Source organism: Ursus arctos, unplaced genomic scaffold, assembly GCF_023065955.2.
Source record: "Ursus arctos isolate Adak ecotype North America unplaced genomic scaffold, UrsArc2.0 scaffold_27, whole genome shotgun sequence".
In the NCBI taxonomy this organism is placed as follows: Eukaryota; Metazoa; Chordata; class Mammalia; order Carnivora; family Ursidae; genus Ursus; species Ursus arctos.
The window spans coordinates 13,153,733-13,181,434 of NW_026622952.1; the positions used below are offsets into that span (position 1 = coordinate 13,153,733).

At 38.0% G+C, this 27,702-nt stretch overlaps 1 protein-coding gene across 1 annotated transcript in view; it reads right to left on the minus strand.

Annotated features, from left to right (window-relative positions):
• Window positions 1-17,759, minus strand: part of TEX15 (testis expressed 15, meiosis and synapsis associated) — a 78,631-nt gene extending 60,872 nt beyond the window's left edge. Inside the window, exons 1-2 of the mRNA XM_048226300.2 lie at window positions 17,486-17,759; window positions 4,897-4,972 (exon numbers count right to left, since the gene is read on the minus strand). The gene's annotated coding sequence lies outside the window, so the exon portion shown is untranslated. The remainder of the gene's footprint in view (window positions 1-4,896; window positions 4,973-17,485) is intronic.
• Window positions 17,760-27,702: the final 9,943 nt, after the last annotated feature.

The following is a 27,702-nucleotide window of genomic DNA, read 5'->3' on the forward strand; positions in this document are numbered from 1 at the left end:
AAGGAACTTACATATCTCAGCACCCAAAAACCATTCCTGACAAGCACTAGCACAACTGCAGGAAAAATAAATAAATTTATAGAAAAGCAGGCTAAAAAAGCAATTATTAATTCTAAGGAAAAAAGTTATAGACAGTCACAGATTTATTTATTTTGGAGAGAAAGAGAGTATGCACATGCAAGAGCAGGAGACGCGAGATGCAGAGGGAGAGGGAGGAAAATCTCAAGAAGACTCAGCCCTGAGCACAGAGTCCAACGCAGGGCTGGATGGCAAGACTCTCAAATCATGGCCTTAACCGAAACCAAGAGTTGAATGCTTAACCAACGGCACCACCCAGATGCTCCTCATGGAAATGATTTTGAACGTGTTTCCTCTATTCCATTACTTGTAAGATTTTGATAAAGATCATCATTAATTATTTTTTTAAATGTTCAACAGAATTCACCAATGAAAACATGTGGTCTTGGGCTTTTCTGTGCTGGGAGATTTTTGATTCTCAATTCAACTTTCATTCTTGTTATTGTTCTAAGATTTCCTATTTCTTGGGTTCAAGATTCATGATTCAATCATGGTAATTTGTGCACTTTTAGGAATTAACTGTTTTTTTTTTCCACTAAGTTATATGATGTTAGTATATACTTGTTTTTTTTTTTTTTAAGTTTTTTATTTTTTAAGTAATCTCTACACCCAATGCAGGGCTCAAATTCACAAACTTGAGATCAAGAGTTGCAAGCTCTTCTGACTGAGCCAGCCAGGTGCCCCGGTATATAACTGTTTATAGTGAAGTTATCACACTATGTATTTCTGTGGTTATCTGTTGTATTGTTTTCTCTTCCATTTCTCATCTTGGTTGAGTCTTCTGTTTTTTTAGATTTCATTTTTAAGTAATCTCTATACCCAACGTGGAGCTCAAACTTACAACAACCCAGAGATCAAGAGTCGCATTCTCTACTACCTGAGCCAGCCAGGCACTCCTCTTTTTTTTCTTAGTTAATATAGTTAAAGCACTGCCAATTTTATTTTTTGAAAAACTGGTCATTACTTTCAATGTTATGCTATTGTTTATTCAGGTCTTTATTTATTTCTGACTTTTCTTTGTTGTTTCCTTCCTCTACTAAATTATATAGCTAAGTTTCTTCTTTCCCTAGTTCCTTATAAGTGGTGCCAACATAAACAGTTATATATTTGTAATGAAATAAGATACTGAGAACATAATATAAAATTTAAAGTTGGATATGCATATACAGTATAATCATTCATGACACTCTCTAGCAACAATGGGCATTTCAGGGCAAAGGAAATCTAGAACCTTAGAAATATTATGAATGAAATAAATGACCAGGAGCAAATTTAGCTTCAATCATGATACAAAGTATGACAAAAGAAGCTGGTAAAAAAAAAAAAACACAATGGTTAAAGGGAAACAGATTATGATGAAGCTAAAAAAGCACAATAGGAAAGATGGAATGGGAGGCATGTCAAGAGACTGCAGTCAAAAAGGTAAAGAGGGGCGCCTGGGTGGCTCAGTCAGTTGAGTGTCTGACTCTTGATCTCAACTCAGGTCTTGATCTCAGGGTCATCAGTTCAAGCCCTGCACTGGGCTCCACGCTGGGCATGGAGCCTACTTAAAAAAAAAAAAAAAAGTTAAAGAGAGTGTCTGCAACACTAGCACAATGGCCAGTACTGGTTTGTGGTAATGAAGAGTCTCCAAGTGAAAATGAAGCATTACACTGAGGAGACCAAGAGCAGAAAAGTCCAGACCCATGGAAAGGAATGGGGTGGTGACAGAAAACTGGAAGGAGAAATTCCTCCTGATGCCATAATAAACAAATAGAACACTCAGAGGGAAAATATAAATACTGGGGGAATTTTCAAAGCTCTCGAATAGGTGAGGCTGAACTAACATAAAATAGCAAGGTCATAATCAAAAGGATAGTGATCTGTAACCCGAGAAGAAAAACAGCTCATACCAAAAAAACCCCATACAGCATAATGAACACCTAACTTTACACAAACAGATTTTCAATAAATGTCTGTTAAATTAGGGAGGGGGGACTGAAGAGATAAAGTTAAACAATACACTGTTTTTCATGGACTAGAAGCTTATAACCCCTTGAAGGAGCAGAGAATGCCCCTAAACTGCTATCAGTAAAATCTGTAAGCGAATTCTTTTGTTTCACTTACAGAATGTTGTTGACTTTTGTCTATCAATTTGGGCAGCAGCATCTGGCTGAGCACCAGATCATTTCTTCTTACTGATTTCAGATTCAACACCTATGTAGCCTTATTATGCAACACATACCCCATTAAATTTATAAGTTATCCAAAGGTTTATATGTCAACACTTTGTGAACACATTTATTTTTTATTATTTTATGTCTTGAGAGAGAGAGAGAGAGAGAGCAGGCATGAGTGGGAGGGCAGGGAGGAAGAGGGAGAGAGAGAATCCGAAGCATGCTCCACGATCAGCGTGGAGCCTGATGTAGGGCTCGATCCCACAACCCCAAGACCATGACCTGAGCCTAAACCAAGAGCTGGATGCCCAACTGACTGAGCCACCCAACTGCCCCTACACTTCGTAAACATACACATTTAAAGAAAGCTCAATTTCATCACTGTGGTGACTCAGGAAGCTCTATACTTATCTCTCTTTCAAGTTCTTGAGGTTTGGCTTATGAGGAGAGAAGGACTTGGGAATGCCTAAATGCAGAAAAATGATAATCACAAGTTACTTTTTTTTTTTTTTAAACTCCCCCTTAGGAGCACCTGGCTGGCTTAGTGGGTGGAACATACGGCTCTTGACCCCAGCGTTGTGAGTTTAAGCCCCATGTTGGGTGTAGAATCTGCTTACGTAAAATAAAAAACACAAACCCATCCCTTATCCACAAAAAGTAGAAATTATTAAATAAAAGACATTTCTAGGTCATCTCCATCTTCTTCATATAAAATTACTGGAAAACTTAAAATAACAAAGGAAGCTCGAGTAGTTTTATTATACTTTTAATTTTATTTAAGATGGACATTAGGACTATCTTATTTTTCTGATCATCCTGTTTATTCTGCCACTGCCAAATTTCAGAATCTTTTAGAAAGAGCACCATGTGGAGATTAGCAAATCCTTTTGGAAAAGATGAGCCATCTGTTGAGTCCTACTTCCCTTGAGGCCATTACTGTGAATCAGAGACAAGGGTTTATAATAATTACACAGTAATTCCAGTAGCTACCTGGATTCACAACAGCGAATAACGAGGAAGATTTAAAAAAAGAAAAAGCCAACATAATTCCCAAGAGAATAGCTCTACACTGTTGATACTTGTTTTACTGAGGTTTAGAAGAAGGTTTAGACAAGCAGAACCTGTGTTCTGAAAATCATTGCCCATATCAACCACTTCTCTAGAAAGATGTGCTGTATCAAAAGAAAATATCATACATTAGATTGCACTATTTATTTAAACTCCTAGAGACTTATAGTAAAATTATACTAATTTGGACTACTAGGGAAGAATAAAATCTTACTACCTGGGGGAGAATGTAATAATATTATGAAATGTTAACAAATAAAAATCTGAGAATTATCAAATAAAAATTAAGAGAAACTCTCAGATTTGTTTTGAAGACTTTGCTAAGGTTGAATAAGCAATTTTCTCCCCAAATGCAAAAAAGTCTGGACCTGATCACAGTAATTAGTTAAAACATTCATAGAAAAGTATCTTAATTTCTCAGGCCCAGTTACAAGTAGCTGAGGCTCACTTGGCTACAGAGTTCAAACTCCTGTGACTTAACAATCCAACTTCTCACTTTCCGTCCAAATTGTCTTTATGAAATCAACTTGAAAAAGAATGTTTTTGAAGTATTTATGATATAGTAAAGAAAGGACTTTATACAAGAAGTCAGCAGACATGGCTTTCTTGTCCTGATTCTGCCACTCACTAAATGTGCGCTCCTAAGCTTTACTTTTCTCATCTGTGTTTCAGTAAGGTTTAAAGCTGTATTGTAAACTATAAAATGTTTTGCTTCCTCCTATACCTACCCTTCTTTCTACCACTTTCAGGCTCTATTTGTTTACATTTTTTCTGTGGTTGCACATACAGGCATATGCAAGAAATAGTACAGTGTATGCAAGTTGATGTGATAACAGTGTGACAGCTTCATAAGTTAAAAAGCCTTGATACCTCTCCTAACATTTAAACTACTTAGAAAACTTATTTCCTTAGAGTCCTTCTGTCTATGATTATGGCACTTTTATTTCTTAAATGTCAACAGCTGGTCTAATTTCCATCCTCTGAGATGTTTTGTTTTTAGAATCAAGCAAATACAATTTAAAACCCATCTGATTAATATGTGGCTGACCAAATGTAACAATACCACTTTTTTGGGGTAGTTTTATTAACACAAATATGTGTGCACACAATACCACTTTTGATTAAAAATGAAGCACTGAAAAAAATCTGGCTACAAAATAACTAAGTTTCTTATTCTGTTTAAGTACTACTTCAAAGGCAATTCCAAACCTTGAATAACACAAATGTTCTAAGCAATATCTGCATATTAGCCTGATTTTCCATTTTACTTACTCAAAAATTGAATACTTATGGTAAGTTAAGGTCAGTTTTGTATAGTCCAATGTTCTCCACTGGACTATGATTTACCCATTTTTCGATCTCCAACATCAATCACAGATCCTCACAAAATAAGTACCCAATAACTATTTACTGCAAAAGATACTTTTAAAGTAATCCTCCAATGTGTGAAAAAATACACATATTCCTCACATCTTTTTTATTGTCAAATTATTTATAAGTCAATTATAAAGTAGATTACCGATAGTGAATTGAAAAAAATCAATACAATATTAGAAATAACAGCAGTAGCAAAAGCATTATTTGAAATACTTACCACCCCTCAATGGAATCTACCATCATACAGTTATGATCAGGATTCAGTCCATACATGAAAAATGACAAAGGAATACCTATAAAAAAAGAAAAAGGAAGACATGAAGAGAATTATGGTCGGAAGCTCCCTCCAGAATAAGCACTTTATTGTCCTCTCCATTTTTTCCTCCTGATTTCTGCTTTCCTTCTAGTCCTGTTTCATTTGGGGGGAGGAAGGAATCTGTTCGCCACATATCCCAGTGCCTTCTCTATCCCACCCTTGCATTCTTTCTCCTTTGCCTTTCTCCTCTTTTCTCCCCTACTCATTCTGTTTTTTTTATTAGTGAAACATCCAGCAAAACTTTGGACTGACTCCAAATTCTAGAGTTCTTCTTTTCTCCAATTTAAGCGCTCAAGAAAATAAAAAAATTATTTTTTTTAAAGAGTTTGTTTATGTATTTAAGAGAGCACATGCACAAGTGGGGGAGGCAGAGGGAGAAGCAGACTTCCCTGTAAGGAGGGAGCCCGATGCAGAACTTGATCCCAGGACCCCGAGATCATGACCTCAGCCGAAGGCAGACACTAACTGAGCCACCCAGGTGCCCTGAAAAAGGTATTTAAAATAGACACTGTAGATTTACTTTTGAAAAGAAAACGTTACTACTACCCATTTTAAAACTGTAAAAGCAAAAGAACACGTTACCCTTTACTGATTATTTTGCCCATGTTTTAGTCAAGTGCTTTAATGAAGTGTCATTGCCAAAGAGACCCAAAGAAATAAAAGTAGAGAATATAAAGAAACAATCAGGGGTAAGTTTAATCAAAGTAATAGGGATGAGAGACTGACATGTGAAAATAAAATGCCAAATAATTTGGAAACTAAAAAAATTTTTTTTAAAGATTTTATTTATGTATTTGACAGAGAGAGTAAATACAAACAAGGGGTACAGCAGGGAGAGGGAGAGGGAGAAGCAGGCTTCCAGAGTAGGGAGCCTGACTCTGGGAGCCTGACTTGGGGCTCAATCCCAGGACCCTGGGATCATGACCTGAGCCAAAGGCAAATGCTTAAACCACCTGAGCCACCCAGGCACCTTAGAAACTAAAAATTCTGAGAATTAATAGTGATGGTCTATCACTCACAAATTCCCATGATAAGAGCTGGCATTCACATAAGAATATCAATAATGGTATGAAATATTTAGTAATAATTATATGGATAATATTTACAGTTGGAAATTTATGAGTGGCATTTCCATATCTACTGTAATTATGGTAAGTTAAAGGATACTTTTTAAGTCAGTGCATTAACAATAATCTGAAGCAAACTTGTAAATTAACACAACTGGAGTGTATAAAAAACAAATATGTATAAGGATGTAAAAGTTACCAGTACTCTTAATTTAATCATGAAAGTTGTTCAAGAAAAGACAGTAACGCAAAAACACTTGCACAGAGGTGTTACAGACTTTCTGAAATGGCAAAACAGTGGCAGATCCCTGAAATACTGGCTATAGGGACACTGAAATTACAGAGCAACACCAACTACAGATTTAACAAAGAAGGTACTGATATGGTAACTTTTCCATAAATTCATGGGAGACAGGGCGCCTGGGTGGCTCAGTCATAAGCGTCTGCCTTTGGCTCAGGGCGTGATCCTGGCGTTAAGGCTTGAGCCCGCATCAGGCTCCTCTGCTGGGAGCCTGCCTCTTCCTCTCCCACTCCCCCTGCTTGTGTTCCCTCTCTCGCTGGCTGTCTCTCTGTCAAATAAATAAATAAAATCTTTAAAAAAAAATTCGGGGAGACATTCCATTAAAAGAAAAAAACTGTCTTCTAGACCTTTCTCTATTAGAACCTATCAACTACAGTAACACTGACTTTAATTTGCAGAGGCATATACGTGTTTTATGGGTATGGCTGAAAATACTCATTCAACTAGTTTCTAGTAAATATGAGAATTCTATATTCACTGATACACTTCAGATTTTCTTCTTTAGAACTATCCATTTAGCAAGAAAAAAAAGCTTATGAAAGAGTTGGGGGGGAAGCCTCAGTTTCACCTCATTTTAATCGGTTTCAGGAGATGCTAAGAATGTATTATTATATGTAAGGATTGAAGTGACAAGCAGTCAAATCTACAAAACTGTTTAGTTGTGAGAAAAAATCCACAAGAAATGTCAACTTTCCCACTCTTTAGGAACTTGTATTTAAGTACAGAAAATACAGAAACAGATCAACTTAAACAAGCAACACGTGTTTGGGTATAAAATTATATTGGAAATTAAGTAAGCTTGCCATGAATTTGTCAATTAACACTAAGTGGAGCACGGAATGTTGGAATGGTGAGCCAAGGTCAACAACAGACCACAAGAGGAACTGAAGAGAAATTTCTTACAGGTCCTGAAGGAAGTACCTGACATGCCTCAAGGGACCACAGGGGAAGATCAAGGCAGAGTGCAAAGAGAGAGGCAAGACCTGGGCACATGCCTTTATTAGGGTCTCTGGGTGGAGTGTTTTGGGGTTCCAGGGCTAAGCTGTTGGTCAACTCAAACCAAAAGAGCAGAGTTTTTGCTAAACTATGCTGGGGTCTTATTAAGCGTGCTTCGAGGAAAGGAAATGGGAGACAGGAGACTGCTGATCAGAAGGGCTGCCGGGGAAGTCATTTCAGAAACTTCCATTTGCTTGTGACTCTGAGGACTAGTATCCAGGGCATGCATTTGCATAAGGGGGTTGGTGTCAGTTTAAGATCACCAAAAGCTGCCTGGCCAAACAAAATGATTGCTGAAGCAGCAATACCGTGAAGTAGCTTAGCTAAACTCAACAAAGCTTGAGGTGAAAAGAAGCAGAGAAGCAGAGAAATGGTCAGTGTGGCAAGTTTTGGGTAAAGAATCTATTCCTCTCAAATTCAATTATTTAGGTGGCTGAGTTTTGAATCAGTTTTTAAAGAACTATGAAAAAAGTCTTGAGTTGAAAAAGATTTTAACAGATACCTCTAAAAAAATATTATTCAGTAAGTGTGTTACCCAGTTATATGCTATACTTTCCAAATTGTAGATCACTGGCTACACAAGCAGCAGTAGCTAACATTTAGGAAATTACCTGTATTTCTGGTCTCAGTGAACCAAGGGTGCTTCTCAAATTGTGGTCCCTAGACAGCAGCATCCATATCACTTGGGAACTTGCTGGCTATGCAAATCTTCTGGCCCAATCTAGACTTACTGAATCAGAAACTCTAGAGGCACCTGGGTGGCTCAGTTGGTTAAATGTCTGCCTTTGGCTCAGGTCATCATCTCAGGGTCCTGGGATCGAGTCCCAAGTTGGGCTCCTTGTTTAGGGTGGAGTCTGCTTGTCCCTCGCCCTCTGCCCTTCCCTGATCATGCTCGCTCTCTCTCTCTCAAATAAATAAAATCTTAAAAAAAAAAAAAAAAGAAGAAGAAGAAGAAAAGAAACTCTAGGAATTAGGCCCAGCAATCTGTGATCTGACAAGTTCTCCAGGTGATTCTGATGTTAGCTAGGTTTGAGATCTACTGGTAGATCAATCAGAGGAAAGCATCGAATCAATCAGCTACATAAGAATTATTTCTTTTTTCCCTTCTTTTTCATTTTTAGTATTAGCAATCACTTTCAACCAGTCACTATTAGGAGAAAGAAATGTTCTTAACTGGAAACCATTTTCAGTCTTAATGCTCCTGCAAAGGAAGAATCTAAAAGAAATGAAAAAAAGAATGTGGTTTTCCTCTTTTGGGGTGGGAAGGAAGGCAGGCAATCGTTTAACAAGTATTCATCAAGCAGCTACGTTGTTCCAGGTACTCAGCAAGAAGGAACGACAAGGAAGTAAAAAGAACTCTGAAAGCCACTAACAATTTGAATTTGGGTACCATTCAACATAATTAACACAATGTAATTAACAATGTAATTGCCTATTCCCGGTGTACTCATAGGCAATAATACCACATAAGTAATAACTGTATGTATACTGAAGCAATGGACTAGCAAAGCAAAAACATATGGTCCATCCCTGATGATCTAGGGTTAGTGGTTCTCAAATTTTGACATGTATCAGAATTGCCTGGAGGGCTTATTAAAAGACAGATTACTGGGTCCCACCTCCAGAATTTCTAATTCAGTATGTCTGAGATGAGGTCCAAGATTTTTTTTTCTAATAAATTCCCAGATGATGCTGATGGTCCAGGGACCACACCTTGATAACCACCAATCCAGATAATCAGGCATCATAAAATGTGGGCACTCCAGAAAAGAAAGGTCTAAGAATTACCAGTTCATTTCTCAAGCCCTTTTCATGTATATTTGTTGCTGAGATTTAGTCTGTTACCATGATAGCAAAGAGAATAGGGAACAGACGGATTACCTTTTAAACTATGTGGTTTAACTATTTTATCACAACCCATGTTCCGTTGTCTATGTTGCCTCAACCAACCTCCAATATGAGGGATTTCCTAAACTAGAAGCAAAAGCTAGTACTCAGACATTTCCATGATTTTGTTGTGACTCTGAACTCCTACATTTTGTTTTAATGTCCTATACTGTATGAGTGGATTTCTCTAAAAATTTGGGGAAGGCGCTCCCTTCAGGCCCAAGGAGGATCCTGTATCTAATTATAGATGGTCAAATGAGAGCAAAGTTAAAAGTAATTTATACCCTTTAAAAGACTATCCCAAGAGTCTAGCCTATGGGAAAGAGTACTTCTAGTCCAGCTGCTTTCCATCAGGGGAGTAATTAAAGTTAAGGGGCCCCCAAGGGTTTCTTTCCCTTTGGAGTCTAGGAGCTTTGGTAAAAATAGATCAGGTTCCACAAAGAGGCCAGGGTCATCCTGGCTACCCAGAAAGGTGAGAAAACAGCTCAACTCTTATCAACTCAATCCTCCAGTCCTAGCTCTTCCTTCAGCCTTCTCAAGTACCCAAGTTCTGACTGGCTTAAGCAAAACAGAACCACTCCACCACAAAGTAAACTAGCAAAGGATCATTTGCATCTTATCGTACAACATGGAAAAAAACCTGGATTACCTATCTTTCTCCTATATATCAACCTGTTTTCTAAATTATAGATGAACACAAGGAAAGGTTAATTGTTACTACTTAGTGAGCCCAATTATTAAATACAACGAATGCCTTCCTCCAAGTTAGTATATTAAAAACTAGTCAAAAGCAAATGAAATAATAAGAAAGTCACCACCTTCCCAGCCTAAGCCACTTCTTTCCTCCCTATGCAGATACAAACAGAGAGATGGCCTGAAAATCAGATGTATTGCCAAAAGGGTGTAAAATATGGATGTCAATGATACTACCAGGCTGTGAAATATTAAGAATAGATCAATCAATCAATCCAACTCCAAACTGAGTGCATTCTCTGTGTAACAGAAGAAAATTACATACAAAAAGAGTTAGGGAATTGTTGTAAAAGCACAGGAATAAGATTAGTAGCTAATCTATTACCGCTATGAGATTTTTAAAAAGACATTAGGGAAATACAAAGGAATAATCAGATGATTAAAGATAATGACATACAATTTTCAAGGGAATTAAACACATGAAACTCTTGAAAGAGAAAGAATAATAATAAAGAGCTCCTTATTTAACCCTTGTAGAAAATTTATCAGTTATTTTCTCCAACAAAGTAATCTCTAAAATTGGTTTTATGTAAAAACCCACAAAATTCATCTTTTTTTAATTAAAAAAATTTTTATTATGTTATGTTAGTAACATTAGTTTTTGAGGTAGTGTTCCACGTGTCATTACTTGTGTGTAACATCCAGTGGTCATTGCAATGCATGCCCTCCTTAATACCCATCACCATGCTAACTCATCCCCCCACCCCCCTCACCTCTGAAACCCCCAGTTTGTTTCCTGGAGTCCATAGTCTGTCATGGTTCGTTTGATCCCCCCCCTCATTTTTCCCTTCCTTCTCCTGATGTCCTCCATGCTATTCCTATGTCCCACATATAAGTGACACCATAAGATAATTGTCTTTCTCTGCTTGACTAAGCAAAATCCCCTCCAGTTCCATCCATGTCAATGCAAATGGTGGGTATTCATCCCTTCTGATGTCTAAGTAATATTCCATTGTATTTATGAACCACATCTTCTTTATCCATTCATCTGTTGAAGGGCATCTAGCCATCAGGGAAATTCAAATCAAAACCATACTGAGACACCACCTTACATCAGTTAGAATGGCAAAAATTAAGGCAGGAAACAACAAATGTTGGAGAGGATGTGGAGAAAAGGGAACCTTCTTACGTTGTTAGAGGGAATGCAAGTTGGTACAGCCACTTTGGAAAACAGTATGGAGGTTCCTCAAAAAGTTAAAAATAGAGCTACCCTATGACCCAGCAATTACACTACTGGGTATTTACCCCAAAGATAGAGATGTAGTGAAAAAGGGCACATGCATCGCAATGTTCATAGCAGCAATGTCCACATAGCCAAACTGTGGAAGGAGCCAAGATGCCCTTGAACAGATGAATGGATAATAACCCACAAAATTCATTCTTATGAATGTATAAAGGTAATACATGAAACATTGTTTGATAAATTTCTAACTAGGACTGACCAACACTGAATCAACTTTTCCTCTTGCACTGGACCGTTTTCTAATTAAAAACCAACAGTATTCCTCAGATTGCCCTTTAATGTCAATGAATGGCACACTGAATCATTCTTGCTACTCAAGGTGTTCTTTTCATTTAAAAATATTAAGTTATCTATCTGTGTTGGTCCAAGGAATTTAATAGCAGTTTCCTTTCTACACATCTTGTATGGAAAATGTAGCCACCAATCATCAGTCACTTATTCCAGGCCTGCTGAACCTAAAAGAAATGCATGGCTGAGGTCAGAAAGGTAAAATAATTTTTTAATTTTATTTATTTATTTATTTATTTATTTATTTTTTTAAATAATTTTTTTAAAAGATAACTATTTAATATTGGATCATGTATATCTATAATGGAGTCATATCCAGAAAACACTAATATGCAATTATAATTCTAAATAAATTTATCTAATTATATATTCTTCTAACAAAAGAATTGGTGTTCATTTAAAAGTTACTCTTTTTCCATATTTAAGTTAAATTTGAGAAGATAACAACTAGCAACAATAATGTGCATCCTTACTAATATTCCCATCAAGAATGGACTTTAATATAATTTGTCTATTTCTAACATCATATTCATTTTAAGATTCTACCTGACTGTAATAACAAGCAGATTTCTCAAAAATTCCATAGAAGCAATTTAATAATGCAACATCTAAGGGGCACCTAGGTGGTCCAGTGGGTTAAGCATCTGACTCCTGAAATCTGCTCAGGTCATGATCTCAGGGTCCTGAGATCGAGCCCTGCATCAAGCTCCATCTCAGGGTCCTGAGATCGAGCCCTGCATCAAGCTCCACCTCAGGCTCCACACTGGGCATGGAGCCTGCTTAAGATACTCTCTCTCCTTCCACGCCCTCCACTCTTCCGGCTGCCTCGCTCTTTTTCTCTCTGCCTCCCTCTCTTAAAAAAAAGATACTGGGGGGCGCCTGGGTGGCACAGCGGTTGAGTGTCTGCCTTCGGCTCAGGGCGTGATCCCGGCGAGCCGGGATCGAGCCCCACATCAGGCTCTTCCGCTATGAGCCTGCTTCTTCCTCTCCCACTCCCCCTGCTTGTGTTCCCTCTCTCGCTGACTGTCTCTATCTCTGTTGAATAAATAAATAAAATCTTTAAAAAAAAAAAAAAAGATACTGAAATAAACCTGGTGGGGATTATACCAAGTAGACAGACTGTAGACTTCAAAGAAATTGTATGCAAAATTTGAGTATTATGGAGTCTCTAGAAGCAAACTAACTAGAACATCGATTACAGCACCCTAGGCAGAGAAATGAACTTAGGTCATTTCTGCTACTTTTCTGTTAGACGAAAAATTTTAGTACCACTTTTAGATAGTCCATAAATATAAGGTGAACAAAACAGAACAATTTGCCATTAGTTTTTCAGACTCAGAAAATTTGCAGCAATTAATTTTCCTTAAAAAAAAAAGTTAAGTGTAAGTGGTTCAAATAAACTGTTTTTTTAAAAAAATTATTTGACTTGTTCATGCCATAGATCAGATATAAATATTTTTGATGACAGTTTGGTAAAGCCAGATCACCGCGTTCCAAATCCTGTCCTGCCCCTTTCTAACTGTGCAACTCCAGACCAGTTACTTAATCTCTCTGTGCTTCAGTTTCTTCATATATTAAAAATAGGAAAATTAACAAACATCTACTCAAGTTAATTCCGTTAATCAATACTCTCCCGCTGTATGATTAACTAAATTAATATGTACAATACATACAACACTGACTAACTTACAGAACAAAGTGCTAAATATTGGTTATTATTATTAGTGCATGTTTAATTACATAAGGAGATAGAATTTTTAAATTCTTACAAGCTTAATGTTAATCATCTAATATTCATCCTCTTTTTTTCAAATAGTTATTTTATTGACCTGTGAAGCCCTATTCTCTTTTTAGCTTTAAGAGAGAACAAAAATATATAAAGTGCAAGTATTTGTATGTGCTAAATACCTCAGACGGGCAGGCACATAATAAACTTGGAAAAACTACAATACTAGGTTTGGTTGATTGAAATGGGCTTGAAAGACACGTGCAAAAACTAAAGGTTGGATTTTTGAGAGAGAAAGATGGATTTGTGGAATTTTTCTTTAAAATCTGTCCTTTTGCTATTTGCTGAAGTTGCTTCCTATTCCTTGCCTAAATTTGTCATCATATACAATATACCCTACAGAATATAAAGGATATACAAACCTGGAGAGTGTTCTGCTGGGCAGGGTGAGTCAGCTGGAGAGGGATGATGCTGTGTGGTTTCACTCACATGTGGAAATTAGGGGATAAAACAGATAAGCAAGGGGGTCAGGGGGAGAGAGTGGCAAACCGAGACAGACTCTTGGATGTGGAGAGGAAATTGGTGGTGGGGGGGGATGGGTGATGGGGATTGCTGTGGTGGGCACCAGGTGTTGGGTGGAAGTGTTGAATCACTATGTTGTGCACTTGAAATTGGTGTTGCACTGTGTGTTAGCTAACTGGAATTTGAAATAGAAACTTAAAAAACTGGAATTTGAATAGAACCTTAAAAAAAAAAGCCCTATGCCCCAAGGTCAAAGGGCTTACAAACTTCCCTGACCACTATTACAGTATGTAATTCTAATAAAGAATTTGTTGATTTTATAAAAGCTTTATCCCGTTTGGATTTGTTCTTTTATATTAATGGCACAAAACTGTGGCAATGCTTTCATCTATTTATATTAGGAAATATTTGTTCATATCTTCCTTTGCATAATTTGTTTTTTGCTCATAGTTCCTGTTAAGACCTGTCATTAAAATGCTTACATGAACTTGAAATGTCTCTCTAAAAGCTTTACTTGTAAGCCACGGAGTACAGAACACTGGCCTATCAAAAAAGAAGTCACTGCAAGGTGCAACTGTAGACTAATGAAAGCAGCAAAGGATTGGCAGTCAAAAACTTAAGTTTGAGTCCTAGTTCTGCTAATATCTAGCTATTTCAGTTTATAAAACTGGTAATGTGTTCCTGTAAACCAACCTCAAGTTTATTACTACTAAATCCGTTTTGGGGCAGAGGGGCTCACACCTTTTAGAGTCTGATGACTCTAAATGACGTATGTGTTTTCCTCAGCAAAAATCAACACAATCCACACATTTTCTGCAAACAGTCAGGGGCTTCAAGTAACCACTGAAGTCCACGTATCCTAAGAATCTCTAGACAAGAGTATTACAATGGTCCCCGCTGATTTAATATAAAAAATGCCGTTTATTCATTTTTCTCCTCTTTCTTCCTCTTTCTCACATACACACTTTGCAGTTTTGCTGTTCTACCTATAAACATACCAGTGCTAACAAGCTTATGCTTATAAAAGGGAAAAAGAAATTAAATTTTACCTTCATTGGCAAAAAGTATTTCTCCCCTTGAGGTGTGTGGGCAGGTTTCACAACTTACCCTGACAAGCTAGATACAACAGTAATTTTCTCTATCATAATATTGTCCTCCAAATCCTCAAGTTGAGTTATAGATTAAAAAACTTGTCAGAAAAAATTAAAAATAAAAATATTTTTATATATCTAGGGTCTAATAAGCACTACCAAAGCCATCCAATACGAAAATTATGTTCTGATAAGGATTTAATTGTTCACATATATCCACAGCCACACTAGTGAAAGCAGTAGCGGCAGCTTTGCCGAAGTCTCAGCTGTTGTAATTAAAGACAGACTCTCAGGAGCAACTATCATTAGTTTCAAAGAGCAGTAATTACAAAGGCTTTGCATTAGGTGGATTATACATTCCAAGGATATAGAGTTGCTACCAGACTTCAGGGACTATCTTAAGAGGCAAAATTGCTCATTAAAGCAATCATCAAATTTATTCAATGTAGGAGTTTAAAATTTTCTGAAGTTTGCTCAGCTTACTATGCAACTTTACTTCACCTTGTAAAATAGAGCTATTCCTAAAAAAGTTAATTTCTGACAATCTAAGCCTACACCTGGACTAACTTCATAAAACTGGAAGTATTACAAAGTAAAAACGAATCAGCCTAAGAACAGCACTTATAAACACACACACAAAATCAATGAATAAAACACTGGTATCCTGGAAATATTTGTTAAACAAAAAAAGTTCCTTTTTGACAAATAAAAATAAGCAACAAATATTAATAAAAAAGGTAAGAGCTAAAGGAAAACTAATCCCAACTGTGCAACATATTCACGGTTTGCAGTTAATCAGATTCCATCACATCTAACAGGATAACATGCAGCAACTTCAAATCCCCTAAATCCTCCTTCATGAAAGCAAAAGTATTTAGAAATAAATGAGAGAAAAAACAGGAAAACAGCAAAACCAGACCAAAGTAACACATCTATCAAAAACATAATTGACAGTTTTCTAAAATTATCTTCAAGTATTGCGAAAATGGTGATTGTTTTCTCTAATTTAAAAATTCTGCAATCCAGGTACAGGATATCATCCTTCAGTATAATAAAAAATAACTTTATAAAAGTGCCTAGTAGTTGATGCACTGAGAGAAAAAGTGATCCTCAAGTCACTTGCAATTGAGTAAAGAACCATGATATATTTTATTAATAAAAGTACTAAAATTATATTTTACTGGTTGTATAAAACATTTACAAAATTTAAATATAAGCGACATTTAACTAGTTTCAGGTGTACGACATAATGATTTCACATGTATATACTGAAAAATGATAAAACATTTTTAATGTATTAAACTATAAAAATATGGCTGAAATACATACTAAAATTAAAATTATCACTGGCCACTAAATTAAAATTTCAGAAAATGTAAATAAAAATTATCATGCTATTTTTCCTGCTGGTTAACAACTAACCTCTAAAGAGAATTCCAATTTTTCCCTAGTCATGATTTATTCAATTTTTTAAAATTTTGTATAAGTAATCGCTACACCCAATGTGAGGCTCAACTTCATGACCTTGAGGATCAATAGTCGGTTGCCTTTCTGACTGAGCCAGTCAGAGGCCCCGAATTTTTCAATAAAAATTTAAAAAGAAAATGTGCATGGCTATTAAAGACTTTTTAGGCATTGTCTCCAAAATTTTGACATCTTTTCGATTAGGTTCAGATTTTAAAATATCTGGGCAATAAGATATAAAGACAGTTTTGGCGTGTGTCTGTTTAAATTAGAAGCTTTGAAGAAAATGAGCAATGACAGCACATTGAAAATATCTATAGATAATGATTTCACTCCTTCAGTCCCCTTGGCCTCTAATGCCAAAATGTACCCTCCTTTCCAATGAACAACAACATATTTTGAATGAAGCCTAAAACCTTTTTAGACTAATAATTTAACTATTTTTAAAATGTGAATTCGATGACCCTTTTCTTAAAGCTTGTACCATTTCTATTCCCTCAACTCATACACAAAACACATAATTGTCAAAAAGCAAATTCAAAAACTTAAATGAGCGAATTACAATTTTGTGTTACTTCCACTTTATACTTCGAAATAGTCCCACATTCAGCTGTCACCCCAAAAGGCAAACAATGCACTTACGGTGTTGGGGTGCTTTACATTGCCCTTGGAGCCCACAGTTTTTAAAACTTGAGGGGAACTGTGTTCTCTTTTACAGCCTCGGAGTTACCAATAACCCTCGACCTTTCCACTTTCTGGAACATCATGACTAAACAGTGTTTTCCACCCGGCCACCAGGGCGGCCGCGTACCTACCTCAAGCTGAGCATTCCAAATAAAATCAGTCATCAGTGGAAATGACAGAAACTGCCTTAAAAGATCCGAGTAGGAATGGGCGGAGCTGGTGGCTCATATTCAACTACCTGACGGCCACGAGACTTTTTCTGCACCCACGCCACTGTGCGACCCGAAAAGTTTCAGTATGTTCAAAGAGGTGAACCAAGAAGTCAAGAACTATCGAGGCGAAGCAGTCTCGCAAAACCTCCACTCTGCCCTTACAACGGCCAAAGCGCCACGGACACGCGGCGGCCGCTTCCCCGGGCGCGTAGGTCCGCCCGCCCGCCAGCCCGGTCGGCCGTCGAGGGATGCTCACCTCGGGCTCACTCTGCACGCCCGCCTCCCGAGCCGCCCTCGCCTACCCGAGCGCCCCCACGTCCACCGGCTCCTGCAGCGAGACAGCGGGCGGCCGGCGCCGGCGGGCATCGTCCGAGCGCGGGCTCTGCTCCGCCGAGACGCGGCGCGCGGAGAGCCCGGGTGGCCCGGGCGGCTCAGGGCCTCGCCACGCCGCGAGAGCAGCAGTCACCCGGGCGGCGTTCGGCGTTCCCCGCCGCCACGCTCCGGAATCGCTGGGTCGTGCGTGGGTCCGAAGTAGCTGCCGGAGTGGGCGGTGCCCCCGGCGAAGCCCCGCCCCCAAAAGCGGCCCCGCCCCGCCCCCAGCGAAGGGGCACCCTGGGGGCCGAGGCCCGGATCGAGGGCTAATGGAACGTTTCACGCGCCAGGCTCCGCGCTGAGGCACGCAGAATTCGCACTGTTCCCTTCGGTCTTCTGGCGACCGAGAATCAAGGGGGCAGGGATCTTGGCCACGTCCAAGCTATAGGGCTCCTCCCCCCGCCTCATCTTCTCCACCGGCTAACGGAGGCGTCGGGCTACCTCAACGGCTCTTTGCACAGGAGCAAAGGGGACACGAGCGTGGAAGTAGCTCATCTGAGGGAAGCTAATATTCCACATTCAGTACCAGGGCTCCCAGGCCCATTGACGGCCCAACTTTGGGCTCAAGTTAAGAATCTCTGAACCTCGGGGCACCTGGCTGGCTTAGTGGGTGGGGCCTGTGACTCGATCTCGGGGTTGTAAATTCAAGCCCCACGCTGAGTGTAGAGATTACTTAAAAAATAAATCTTTTAGAAAAAACATCCCTGAGCTTCGTGATAATTAACATCCTTTCCTTCTCTAATTCACCAAGAACCTTGCCAGCTTCTAAACCACCTAGCCACCACATTCCCCACAAACCTTAGGCATTCTTGTTTGTCCAGTCGGTTCCTCAGAATCTAAATCTTCACTGCGAAATAAATCTGCTCGTACCTCCTTCCCAGGAAACTTCAGGAACAAAGTGGCGCTCGCCAGACACGTGCACACGCGCAGAGGCTTCTGGGCTGGCGGTAGGTAGCTTCTGCGCCTGCGCAGTGGGCGGAGCAAGAGGTCCTGTCTGGAGAGTTGAGGGGCTGGAGTCTTGAGCGTTGAGGTCTGGGGGCTGGGTGGGGATGGACCTCATAGATCAGTTTGGTGTCCGATCGTGAAGTGCGTTGTTCAGTGCGTGCTCCATGTGCATGCACATAGTAGGCTCTCAACAAACATTTGCTGAATGACTACATGAAAGGAATATGCCTGCTACTGGTATCCTTTCGACTCAGATGGAAGCCTGGGTTTTCTTCCCTAAACAGAATGAACAGAATTGGCCTTGCTTAAGTAAGCCTCCAGGCATCCTCAGTTCTTATGAAGGGGTCATTCCGGTATATTTTTGGTTGACTTTATAATTTAAAAATTTTGGAAGGATCTTATATGTTCCACAGGTAATGGCCACCTGTCTTAGCTAAGGCTTGATGGAGGTAGCAAGCACATCACAAGTTTGGGGGATCTAAAATATCAAGATTTTTAAGACTCCTTGCCTCCAGAAAATTAATTCTTTGTAGCATGGCTCTTACAGCCCTATTCAAGGATTATGTAGACCAGAGAATCCAGGTACTCCAGTACAGTAACTTGGATTTAATTTTGCAGGCGAACACCTGAAGCATCTTGCAGTATTTATGGGTAAAAGTGTTGGGGCAAGGAACCTGAATGATACATTTCATTTTCCAATAGTCACTTATAAGGCAAATTTTAAATGTACTTTAAAACCTGAATGTAGCATGTCATGAGACATATTTTTTAAAAAATCAGTACACAGCAAGGTTTTTGTTCTTTTTTTTTTTAATTAGGATGAAAAGGGAGCTTCAGGGATCTGTGAGTACACAAAAGCAGTATGAAATGTTTAAATTCAGTTCTGTGGGAAAAGATTCTGTAACTTTTATCAGACTCTCAGATATGTGACTCTCCGCAAAGTAGTAAGAACTGCTCCTTGTTTATGTGCCTACAACACCTTAGTATTTAAATATATATATTTTAAGTTCCAGTTTTACTCCATGTGTGAAATAAAATATTATTGTTCCTCTTAATCATCTATTTTGTGGGGCGCCTGGGTAGCTCAGTTGGTTGAACAACAGACTCTTGGTTTTGGCTCAGGTCATGATCCCAGGGCGGTGAGATTGAGCAGCCCTTTACACACATACTCAGTGCAGTGTCTGCTGGAGATTCTCTCTCTCTCTCCTTCTCCCTCCCCCTCTGCTCCTCCCCCAACTCATGAGCTCTCTCTCAAATAAATAAATAAATACAATTAAAAAAAATCTATTTCGACATTAAACAAAAGTTCAAGATTGATCTATTTCTCATTTTCTCCTCCATTGACCCTTATCCTTCCTTCAGTTTTTATTTATTTTTTTAAGTAATCTCTACACATGACAAGGGGCTCGAATTTACGACCCTGAGATCAAGAGGGGCAAGCTCTGTCAACTGAGCCAGGCAGGTACCCCTTTTATCCTTCCTTTTACACTTAAGTGTTAGGGTACCAGGAGCCCCTGGGTGGCTCAGTCATTAAGCTTTGGACTCTTGATCTCAGCTCAGATCTTGATTTCAGGGTTGTGAGTTCTAGTCCCACATTGGACTCCATGCTGGGCATGGAACCTACTTAAAAATAAAAATTAAAAAAAGAAAAAAAATTAGGGTATCCAGCAATTATTCTTCTAGGAATTTGTACCCAAGGGACATGTATAGGAATTTCATACCAACACTATTCATAATAGCCAAATACTGGAAACAACCCAAATATCTATCAATGAAAATGGTGGCATTCTCATCTACTGGTATATTTAACAGCAATGAAAACAACAAATTACTTATCTGCAGTAACATGGAGGAAACACACAATGGTGAGGGAAAGAAATCAGGCAAAAAAGAATACATATTGTGAGTTGCCATTTATATACAGTTCAAAAATAGGCAAAACTAAGCTCATTTAGGGATGCATACTTGCGTGGTTAAAGTATACAGAAAAGCAAAACGTGATTTCCAAGAAAGTCAGTGTGTTTCAGAATTATAGGTGATTTTTAGTTTCTTCTTTGTGTTTTTCTATAACTTTAAAATTTCTTACAATGGACATATGTCGTCAGTAGGAAAAATGCATGTTATTTTTTAAAATGGACATATAGTTGACATATATTAGTTTCAGGTGTACAACATACTGATTTGACAATTATATGCATTATGAAATGCTCACCATGGTAAACGTAGTTATCATCTGTCACCATACAAAGTTATTACAAAATATTATTGATTATATTTCCTATGCTGTACCGTTCATCCTCGTGATTTATTTTGTAAGCAGAATTTTTACCTCTTAATCAACTTCAACTATTTCACCAATCTCCCCTCCCATCTGGCAACCACTAGTTTGCTCTCTGTACAGAAAGGTCAAAGGTAAAATGTCATGATAAAACTGAGCAAAAGAGGGGCACCTGGGTGGCTCAGTTGATTAAGTGTCTGCCTTCCACTCATGTCATGATCCCGGGGTCCTGGGATCAATCCCTGCATCGGGCTCCCTGCTCATCGGGGAACCTGTTTCTCCTTCACCCTCTGCTGCTTCCCCTGCTTGTGCTTTCTCTTGCTCTTTCTCCCACTCTGTGTCAAATAAATAAATGAAATCTTAAAAAAAAAAAAAGAAAAAAAAAAAGAAAAAACTGAGCGAAAGAATTATCTTGTGAGCAACACTATATAATTCACCAAACCTACAACGTCAGTATCTATTTCCTCTATTCCCATTTTTGTTTCCTTTTGAAATTCTGCAAAAAAGCTACCATTTACTTTCCATTATCTAGAAAATTAATTTTTGTTTTTATTCTTTATTACTTTCTTAGATATACTTCATTTTATTAACTTCTTGGTTCAGTTACTTTATTTTCATCTTTTTCATATTAGGAAAACATTTATAAGACTGAGTCTGCCTTTGAGGTCATATATTGGCTTCATCTTATGAGTTTTTATATTTAGCATATTCATTATTGTTATTTTCTAAAGAATTTGTATTTACATTTTTAATTTCCTCTTTACGTCAAGAGTTATTTTTGGAAAGCCTTTTTAATTTAGATGTTGTATTTTCTATTCTTATTTCCCAGTTTAATTACAATATAATCAGAAAATGTGATCTGGGGGCGCCTGGGTGGCACAGTGGTTGGGCGTCTGCCTTCGGCTCAGGGCGTGATCCTGGAGTTATGGGATCGAGCCCCACATCAGGCTCCTCCGCTATGAGCCTGCTTCTTCCTCTCCCCTCCCCCTGCTTGTGTTCCCTCTCTCGCTGGCTGTCTCTATCTCTGTCGAATAAAAAAAAAAAAATCTTTATAAAAAAAAAGAAAATGTGATCTGTGTAATTTTGCTTTACTGGGGTTTTTATGTAGCCTAAAATGTGTTGATATTTATAAAATTCCCATTGCTGTTTTCTGTAGTGTATAAAGTTTAGTATACACCCATTATATCTGTGTTACTACTCACATACTCTGAATATCAGACTGTTCAAATCTGTATTTTTTCTACTTAATATTTTGCCTTTTGGTCTTTCCAAGAAATCAGAGAAACGTGCACTCAGAGAAAGCGTTTCTATCAATTTCTCCTTAAATTTATGACGGCTTTTTCCTCATAGATGTAGAGCTAGATTATTTAGTACATCAAGTTTTATGAAGATTATATTTTTGTGTCTATTAGATCTTTTATCAGTGTAGGATGAATCTCTTTACAACTTTTTTTAAGTTTATTTTTTTTCAGATTTTATTTATTTATTTGAGAGAGAGAGCATGAGCAGGGGGGAGGGGCAGAGGGCGAAGCAGACTCTCCACTGACCAGGGAGCCCAGGACTGAGGATCCAGTCCTCAGATCATGACCTGAGCCAAAGACAGATGCTAAACCTACTGAGCCACCCAGGCGCCCCATGTTTTAAAGTTTTTATTTTAATTTCAGTTAGTTAGCATACAGCGTTACATTAGTTTTAGGTATAAAATATATTGATTCAATACTCCATACAGCACCGGCTGGTCATCACAAGTACACTCCTTAATCCTCATCACCTATTTCACCCATCCCCCAACCCTCTATATCAGATTTAATGTTTTTTTTCCTCCTTCGAATTCTACTTTAACTGGTACTATTATTGCTACCCTTCTTTCTGTTTGCATTTGGAGCCTATTTCTTTGCACAACCTTTTATTTTTCTGCGCTGGTTGGTTTACCTGCATTTTTAATGAACAATATATAATTAGATTTTATTCCTTTTTTAGATTTTATTCCATTTTATTTTTTAAGGTGATCTCTACACTCAGTGTGGGACTTGAACTCACAACCCTGAGATCCAGAGTCCCACACTCTACCAACTAAGCCAGCCAGGCACCCCTGCTTTTTTATTTCTTTTTAAAAATGGGGCACAAACCCTTTCCAGGTATAACTGACATCAGTCATCTTGTTTTATATTACTTTTCATGCATCCTTGCTGTTTCTCGTTTTACATCTTTTGATACGTGGACTATATATCTATTTAAAGATTTTATTTATTTATTTTAGAGACAGCACAAGTGCAAGGGGCGGGGCGAAGCAGAGGAAGAGGGACAAGGAGACTGTGTTGAGTGCAGAACCCGACAGAGGCCTTGATCTCATGACCCTGAGTTCACGATCTGAGTGGAAATCAAGAGTCGACGCTCAACCAGCTGAGCCACCCAAGCACCCCTGGGACTCTATTTTCTTTTATTTTCCTCTAATGTTTTGGCAGGTATAATACTTTTGTTAACTAAATTCCAGTAGAACCTACGCTCTTTAATGAAACATTTTCAAATGAAACAGTATCTATTGATTTCTCTATTCCTTAGTTAAGGAAATTAACATAATTTCATCCCAATCATTGATCTCATCTGAAATTTTAGACCCTGAGTTTATGTGGTAAATAATTTATTACATTTTTCATTTTCAATAGTTATTACTTTCTTCTGTTTGTAATTATAGTTAAAACTGTTATTCAGAATTTATTCCATATTTTTACATCTTTCAGAATGTTTGAATGTTGGTCTTTTAAAGCTTAATTTTGCCTGGTAATTGATGGACCCTTTTGCCTGCAGACTGGCTTTCCTGCAATTAGCGAAGTTTTTTTCTATAACAGCATTCATTATAGCATATAGAATATAGCATTTGTTCTTCTTGCTTCTTCGGGAAAACAGAAATGCAGATGTGTTTTTGTTCTTTGTCCTTCGTATTTGTTAGCTTCCTGTTTATCATTTTTCCTTTCTTCTTTCCTTTTTTCTGCTGAGATCTTTTCTAATTTGTTCTACATGTCACTAATTCAGTTTTTATTTTATTTTGAATGTCCTATTTTTTATGATAATTTTTTATTATGTTATGTTAGTCACCATGCAGTATATCCTTAGTTTTTGATGTAAAGTTCCATGATTCATTATTTGCGTATAACACCCAGTGCACCATGCAATACGTGCCCTCCTTAATACCCATCACCAGCCTATCCCATTCCCCCACCCCCCCCCCCCTCTGAAGCCCTCAGTTTGTGCCCCAGAGTCCACAGGCTCTCACGGTTCCTTCCCCCTTCTGTTTACCCCCCTTCATTCTTAGAATGTCCTCTTTTGAAAAAACATTTTCAAAACTCAGAAAAGCTCAGGAAGAATACAAAGAACTTCTATGTATTTTCACCTGGTTCCACCAATTATTAACATTTTGATAGATTTGCTTTATCAGGATACATTATTATTCTCTCTTACTCTCTCAGCATATATTATATGTGTTATTTTTACTATTGCTGACACACTTGAGAGTAATTACTTATATTATGACTCTTCACCTTCTATCTCCTCAAAGTGAGAACTTTTTCTTACGTAACTCATAGTACAATGATTAAATTCAGGGAATTTAACATTGTGACAATTCTTTTTTTTTTTTTCAATTTTTTAAAAAGATTTTATTTATTTATTTGACAGAGAGAGAGAGACAGCCAGCGAGAGAAGGAACACAAGCAGAGGGAGTGGGAGACGGAGAAGCAGTCTCCCAGCAGAGGAGCCTGATGTTGGGCTTGATCCCAGGCCTCCAGGATCACTCCCTGAGCCGAAGGCAGACGCTTAACGACTGAGCCACCCAGGCGCCCCACATTGTTACAATTCTAGTATCTTACCATATAGTCCATATTCAAAGTTCATCATTTATTCCAGTAATGCTTAAACTTTTTTCTAATACAGGAGCTAATCTATAACCACACATTACATTTAGTTATCATGGTTCTTTAGTTTCTTTAAACCTAGAATGCTTTCTCAGCTTTGCTTTGTATTTCATGACTTTGACATTTTTGAGGAGTATAGGCCAGTTGTTTTGTAGTGTCTCTCTCAGTTTGGGTTTGCCATAATTAGGATCAGTTTATTTAGTTTTGGCAGGAACACCACATGCCTGCTGTTGGTCCTTCTCAGTCTACCACATCAGGAAGAATGTTATGTCCATTTCTCCTATTACTCGTGATTTTAACTTTGATAACTCATTAAAGGTGGCTTCCACCAGATTTCTCCACTATAAAGTTACTTTTTTGCTTCATAATTAATTTGTCATTTGAGACTGTATATATCTTGAGACTATACATTTCCTGTTCCCCATCAAACTTTTACCTGATAATTTTGGCATCCATTGATTTTTTTTTTTTTTTGTCTGAATCAATTTTTACTGTGACGGCCACAGAATGATTTTTCTAACTCTGCCATTCCTTCTACTTGGCACCTAATTCAATTTCTGTTTCTACCTGCTTCTTTTTTAGCAGAGTCTACTGATTTATCATCTCATCTTTCATCCCTGGGCTTATCTATATTTTCTGAATTTTCCAAGATGTTTTCTGAAATTCTGTGTTTTTTTCTATTAGTTTCTTTCTTTCTTTTTAAAGATTTTATTTTTGAGTAATCTCTACACCCAACATGGGGCTCAAACTCACAACCCCGAGATCAAGAGTCACATACTCTACCAGCTGAGCCATCCAGGTGCCCCTTAGTTTTTCTTTTAGATGTATACAATCCCTTTGAATCTAAAATGCTACTTTTCCTCTTCCTTTTATACTGCAGGATCTTTCCTTGGGCTCCAAATAAGAATACTTAGATATTTCATTTGTAGAAGAATTTTCCCTTCCTTCTGCCCATTGATTGTTGTCTACTTACTTGGACTAAAATCCGTAATTCCTATATCCTCTCAAACACCATGCATTAGCCACAAAGCTGAGCCCAATCCTGTTTCTTTTGTTAACTGCTGTATCTTCGGATCCCATACTGTGTGCTGTGTGTTTGACACATAGTAAATGCTCCATAAATATTTATCAAATGAATGACAGGTTTCAATGTATGCATTTGGTGTTCTTGAGGATTGCTTTCATGCCCAGAAAAAGGTTATTCTAGGGGTCCTCGCTTTTGTAAAACTAATGTGCTATTTATTAAGGTTATGCATTTTAAAGCTTGGTTCTTCCTAAAGCTTTTAAATCCACCTTACAAATCCTATTATTTGATTTATAAATGTATTAAAGTATAATAATTACTTTAAAAGGCATTTGCAGGGCACCTGGGTGGCTCAGTCAGTTAAGGTTCTGACTCTTGATTTCGGCTCAGGTCATGATCTTAGGGTCATGAGATTGAGCCCTGCCTTGCGCTCCATGCTGGGTGTGGAGCCTGCTTAAGATTCTCTCTCTCCCTCTCCCTCTGCCCCTCCCCCAACCTCTCCCTCTTTGAAAAAAAAAAAAAAAAAGACATTTCCTAAACATCTAGTCCCTTTTATAAACTTAGATAATTGAATTTATTTTTTGACTTGCACTTGTAAATTTAATATAGTCAATTTTTTTTGTATGCACTAGTTGTCCAACTGACAAATTTTCCCAAGTATTAAATAATTTATAATGCTAAAAAGTTAAGTATAAATATGGTGATTCTTGAGATCTTTTAAGTGTTCCAACAGAGTTAGCTTAAGATTTAAGCTTAAAATTATAGTGTAAATAGATTATTTAGTTATACAATTTCAACTAGATTCCTAAGATTACTCAGACATGTTAAAATGCCAAAATTTTCTTAAATATATTTTTTAAAGATTTTATTTATTTATTATTATTTTTTAAAGATTTTATTTATTTATTTGACAGAGGTAGAGACAGCCAGTGAGAGAGGGAACACAAGCAGGGGGAGTGGGAGAGGAAGAAGCAGGCTCATAGCGGAGGAGCCTGATGTGGGGCTCGATCCCAGAACTCTGGGATCACGCCCTGAGCCGAAGGCAGACGCCCAACCGCTGTGCCACCCAGGCGCCCCAAAAGATTTTATTTATTTATTTATCAGAGAGAGAGAGAGAGCACAAGCAGGGGGAGCAGCAGACAGATGGAGAAGCAAGCTCCCTGCTGAGCAAGGAGCCCGATGCAGGACTCGATCCCAGGACCCTGGGATCATTACCTGAGCCAAAGGCAGATGCTTAACCAACTGAGCCACCCAGATGTCCCTGTTAAATATTTTCATACTTAATTCTAAATCTTTTGGTTTTGAGAGATGTTTTCCTGCAAAAGAAACAGTGCTATAAGTATTTTGTATGTAATCTCTTAACTGTGTGCCTGTTTTTATCTGTCAACTCCACCCCTAAGATAAAAATTACAGAATTTCTTATAATTTTGTCAGATGAGGTCTCAAACAGGGGTCATACCAGTTAATAAAAGTGGACTATAAATAGTATTTTCTCTCTAATCTAACAGTATTTATGCCTCTACTATAGCACTTACCACTGTATTGCAATCACTGATTTTCTTATGAGTCTCCCCCAATTTTCTGTGAGCCATTTGAGGGAAGGTACTGTGTTTTCCCCATGTTTGTATCCCTGAAGCTCAACACAATACTTAAGAAAGTCGTATTTGTTAATTGCTAAGTGAGCACTTAAGTAAATGAATTCCGGTTTCAATGAACTTGGGCAAATTGTCATTCCATCCAGCAGAGGGCACCTGTGCACACAGTAACTGTACAGAGGAACCTCTGCAAGAGGACTGCACAAACCCGCCTTCTGAACTTGAAAAATTCTATTCCTCCCACTCTCTAATTACGGCAGTGCGGGCCACATCCCCACCCCCACCCCACCTCAGGCCCGTGCCAATACGCACAGAATCAAGATCAGTCAGTCTGAATATTTTTTCTTG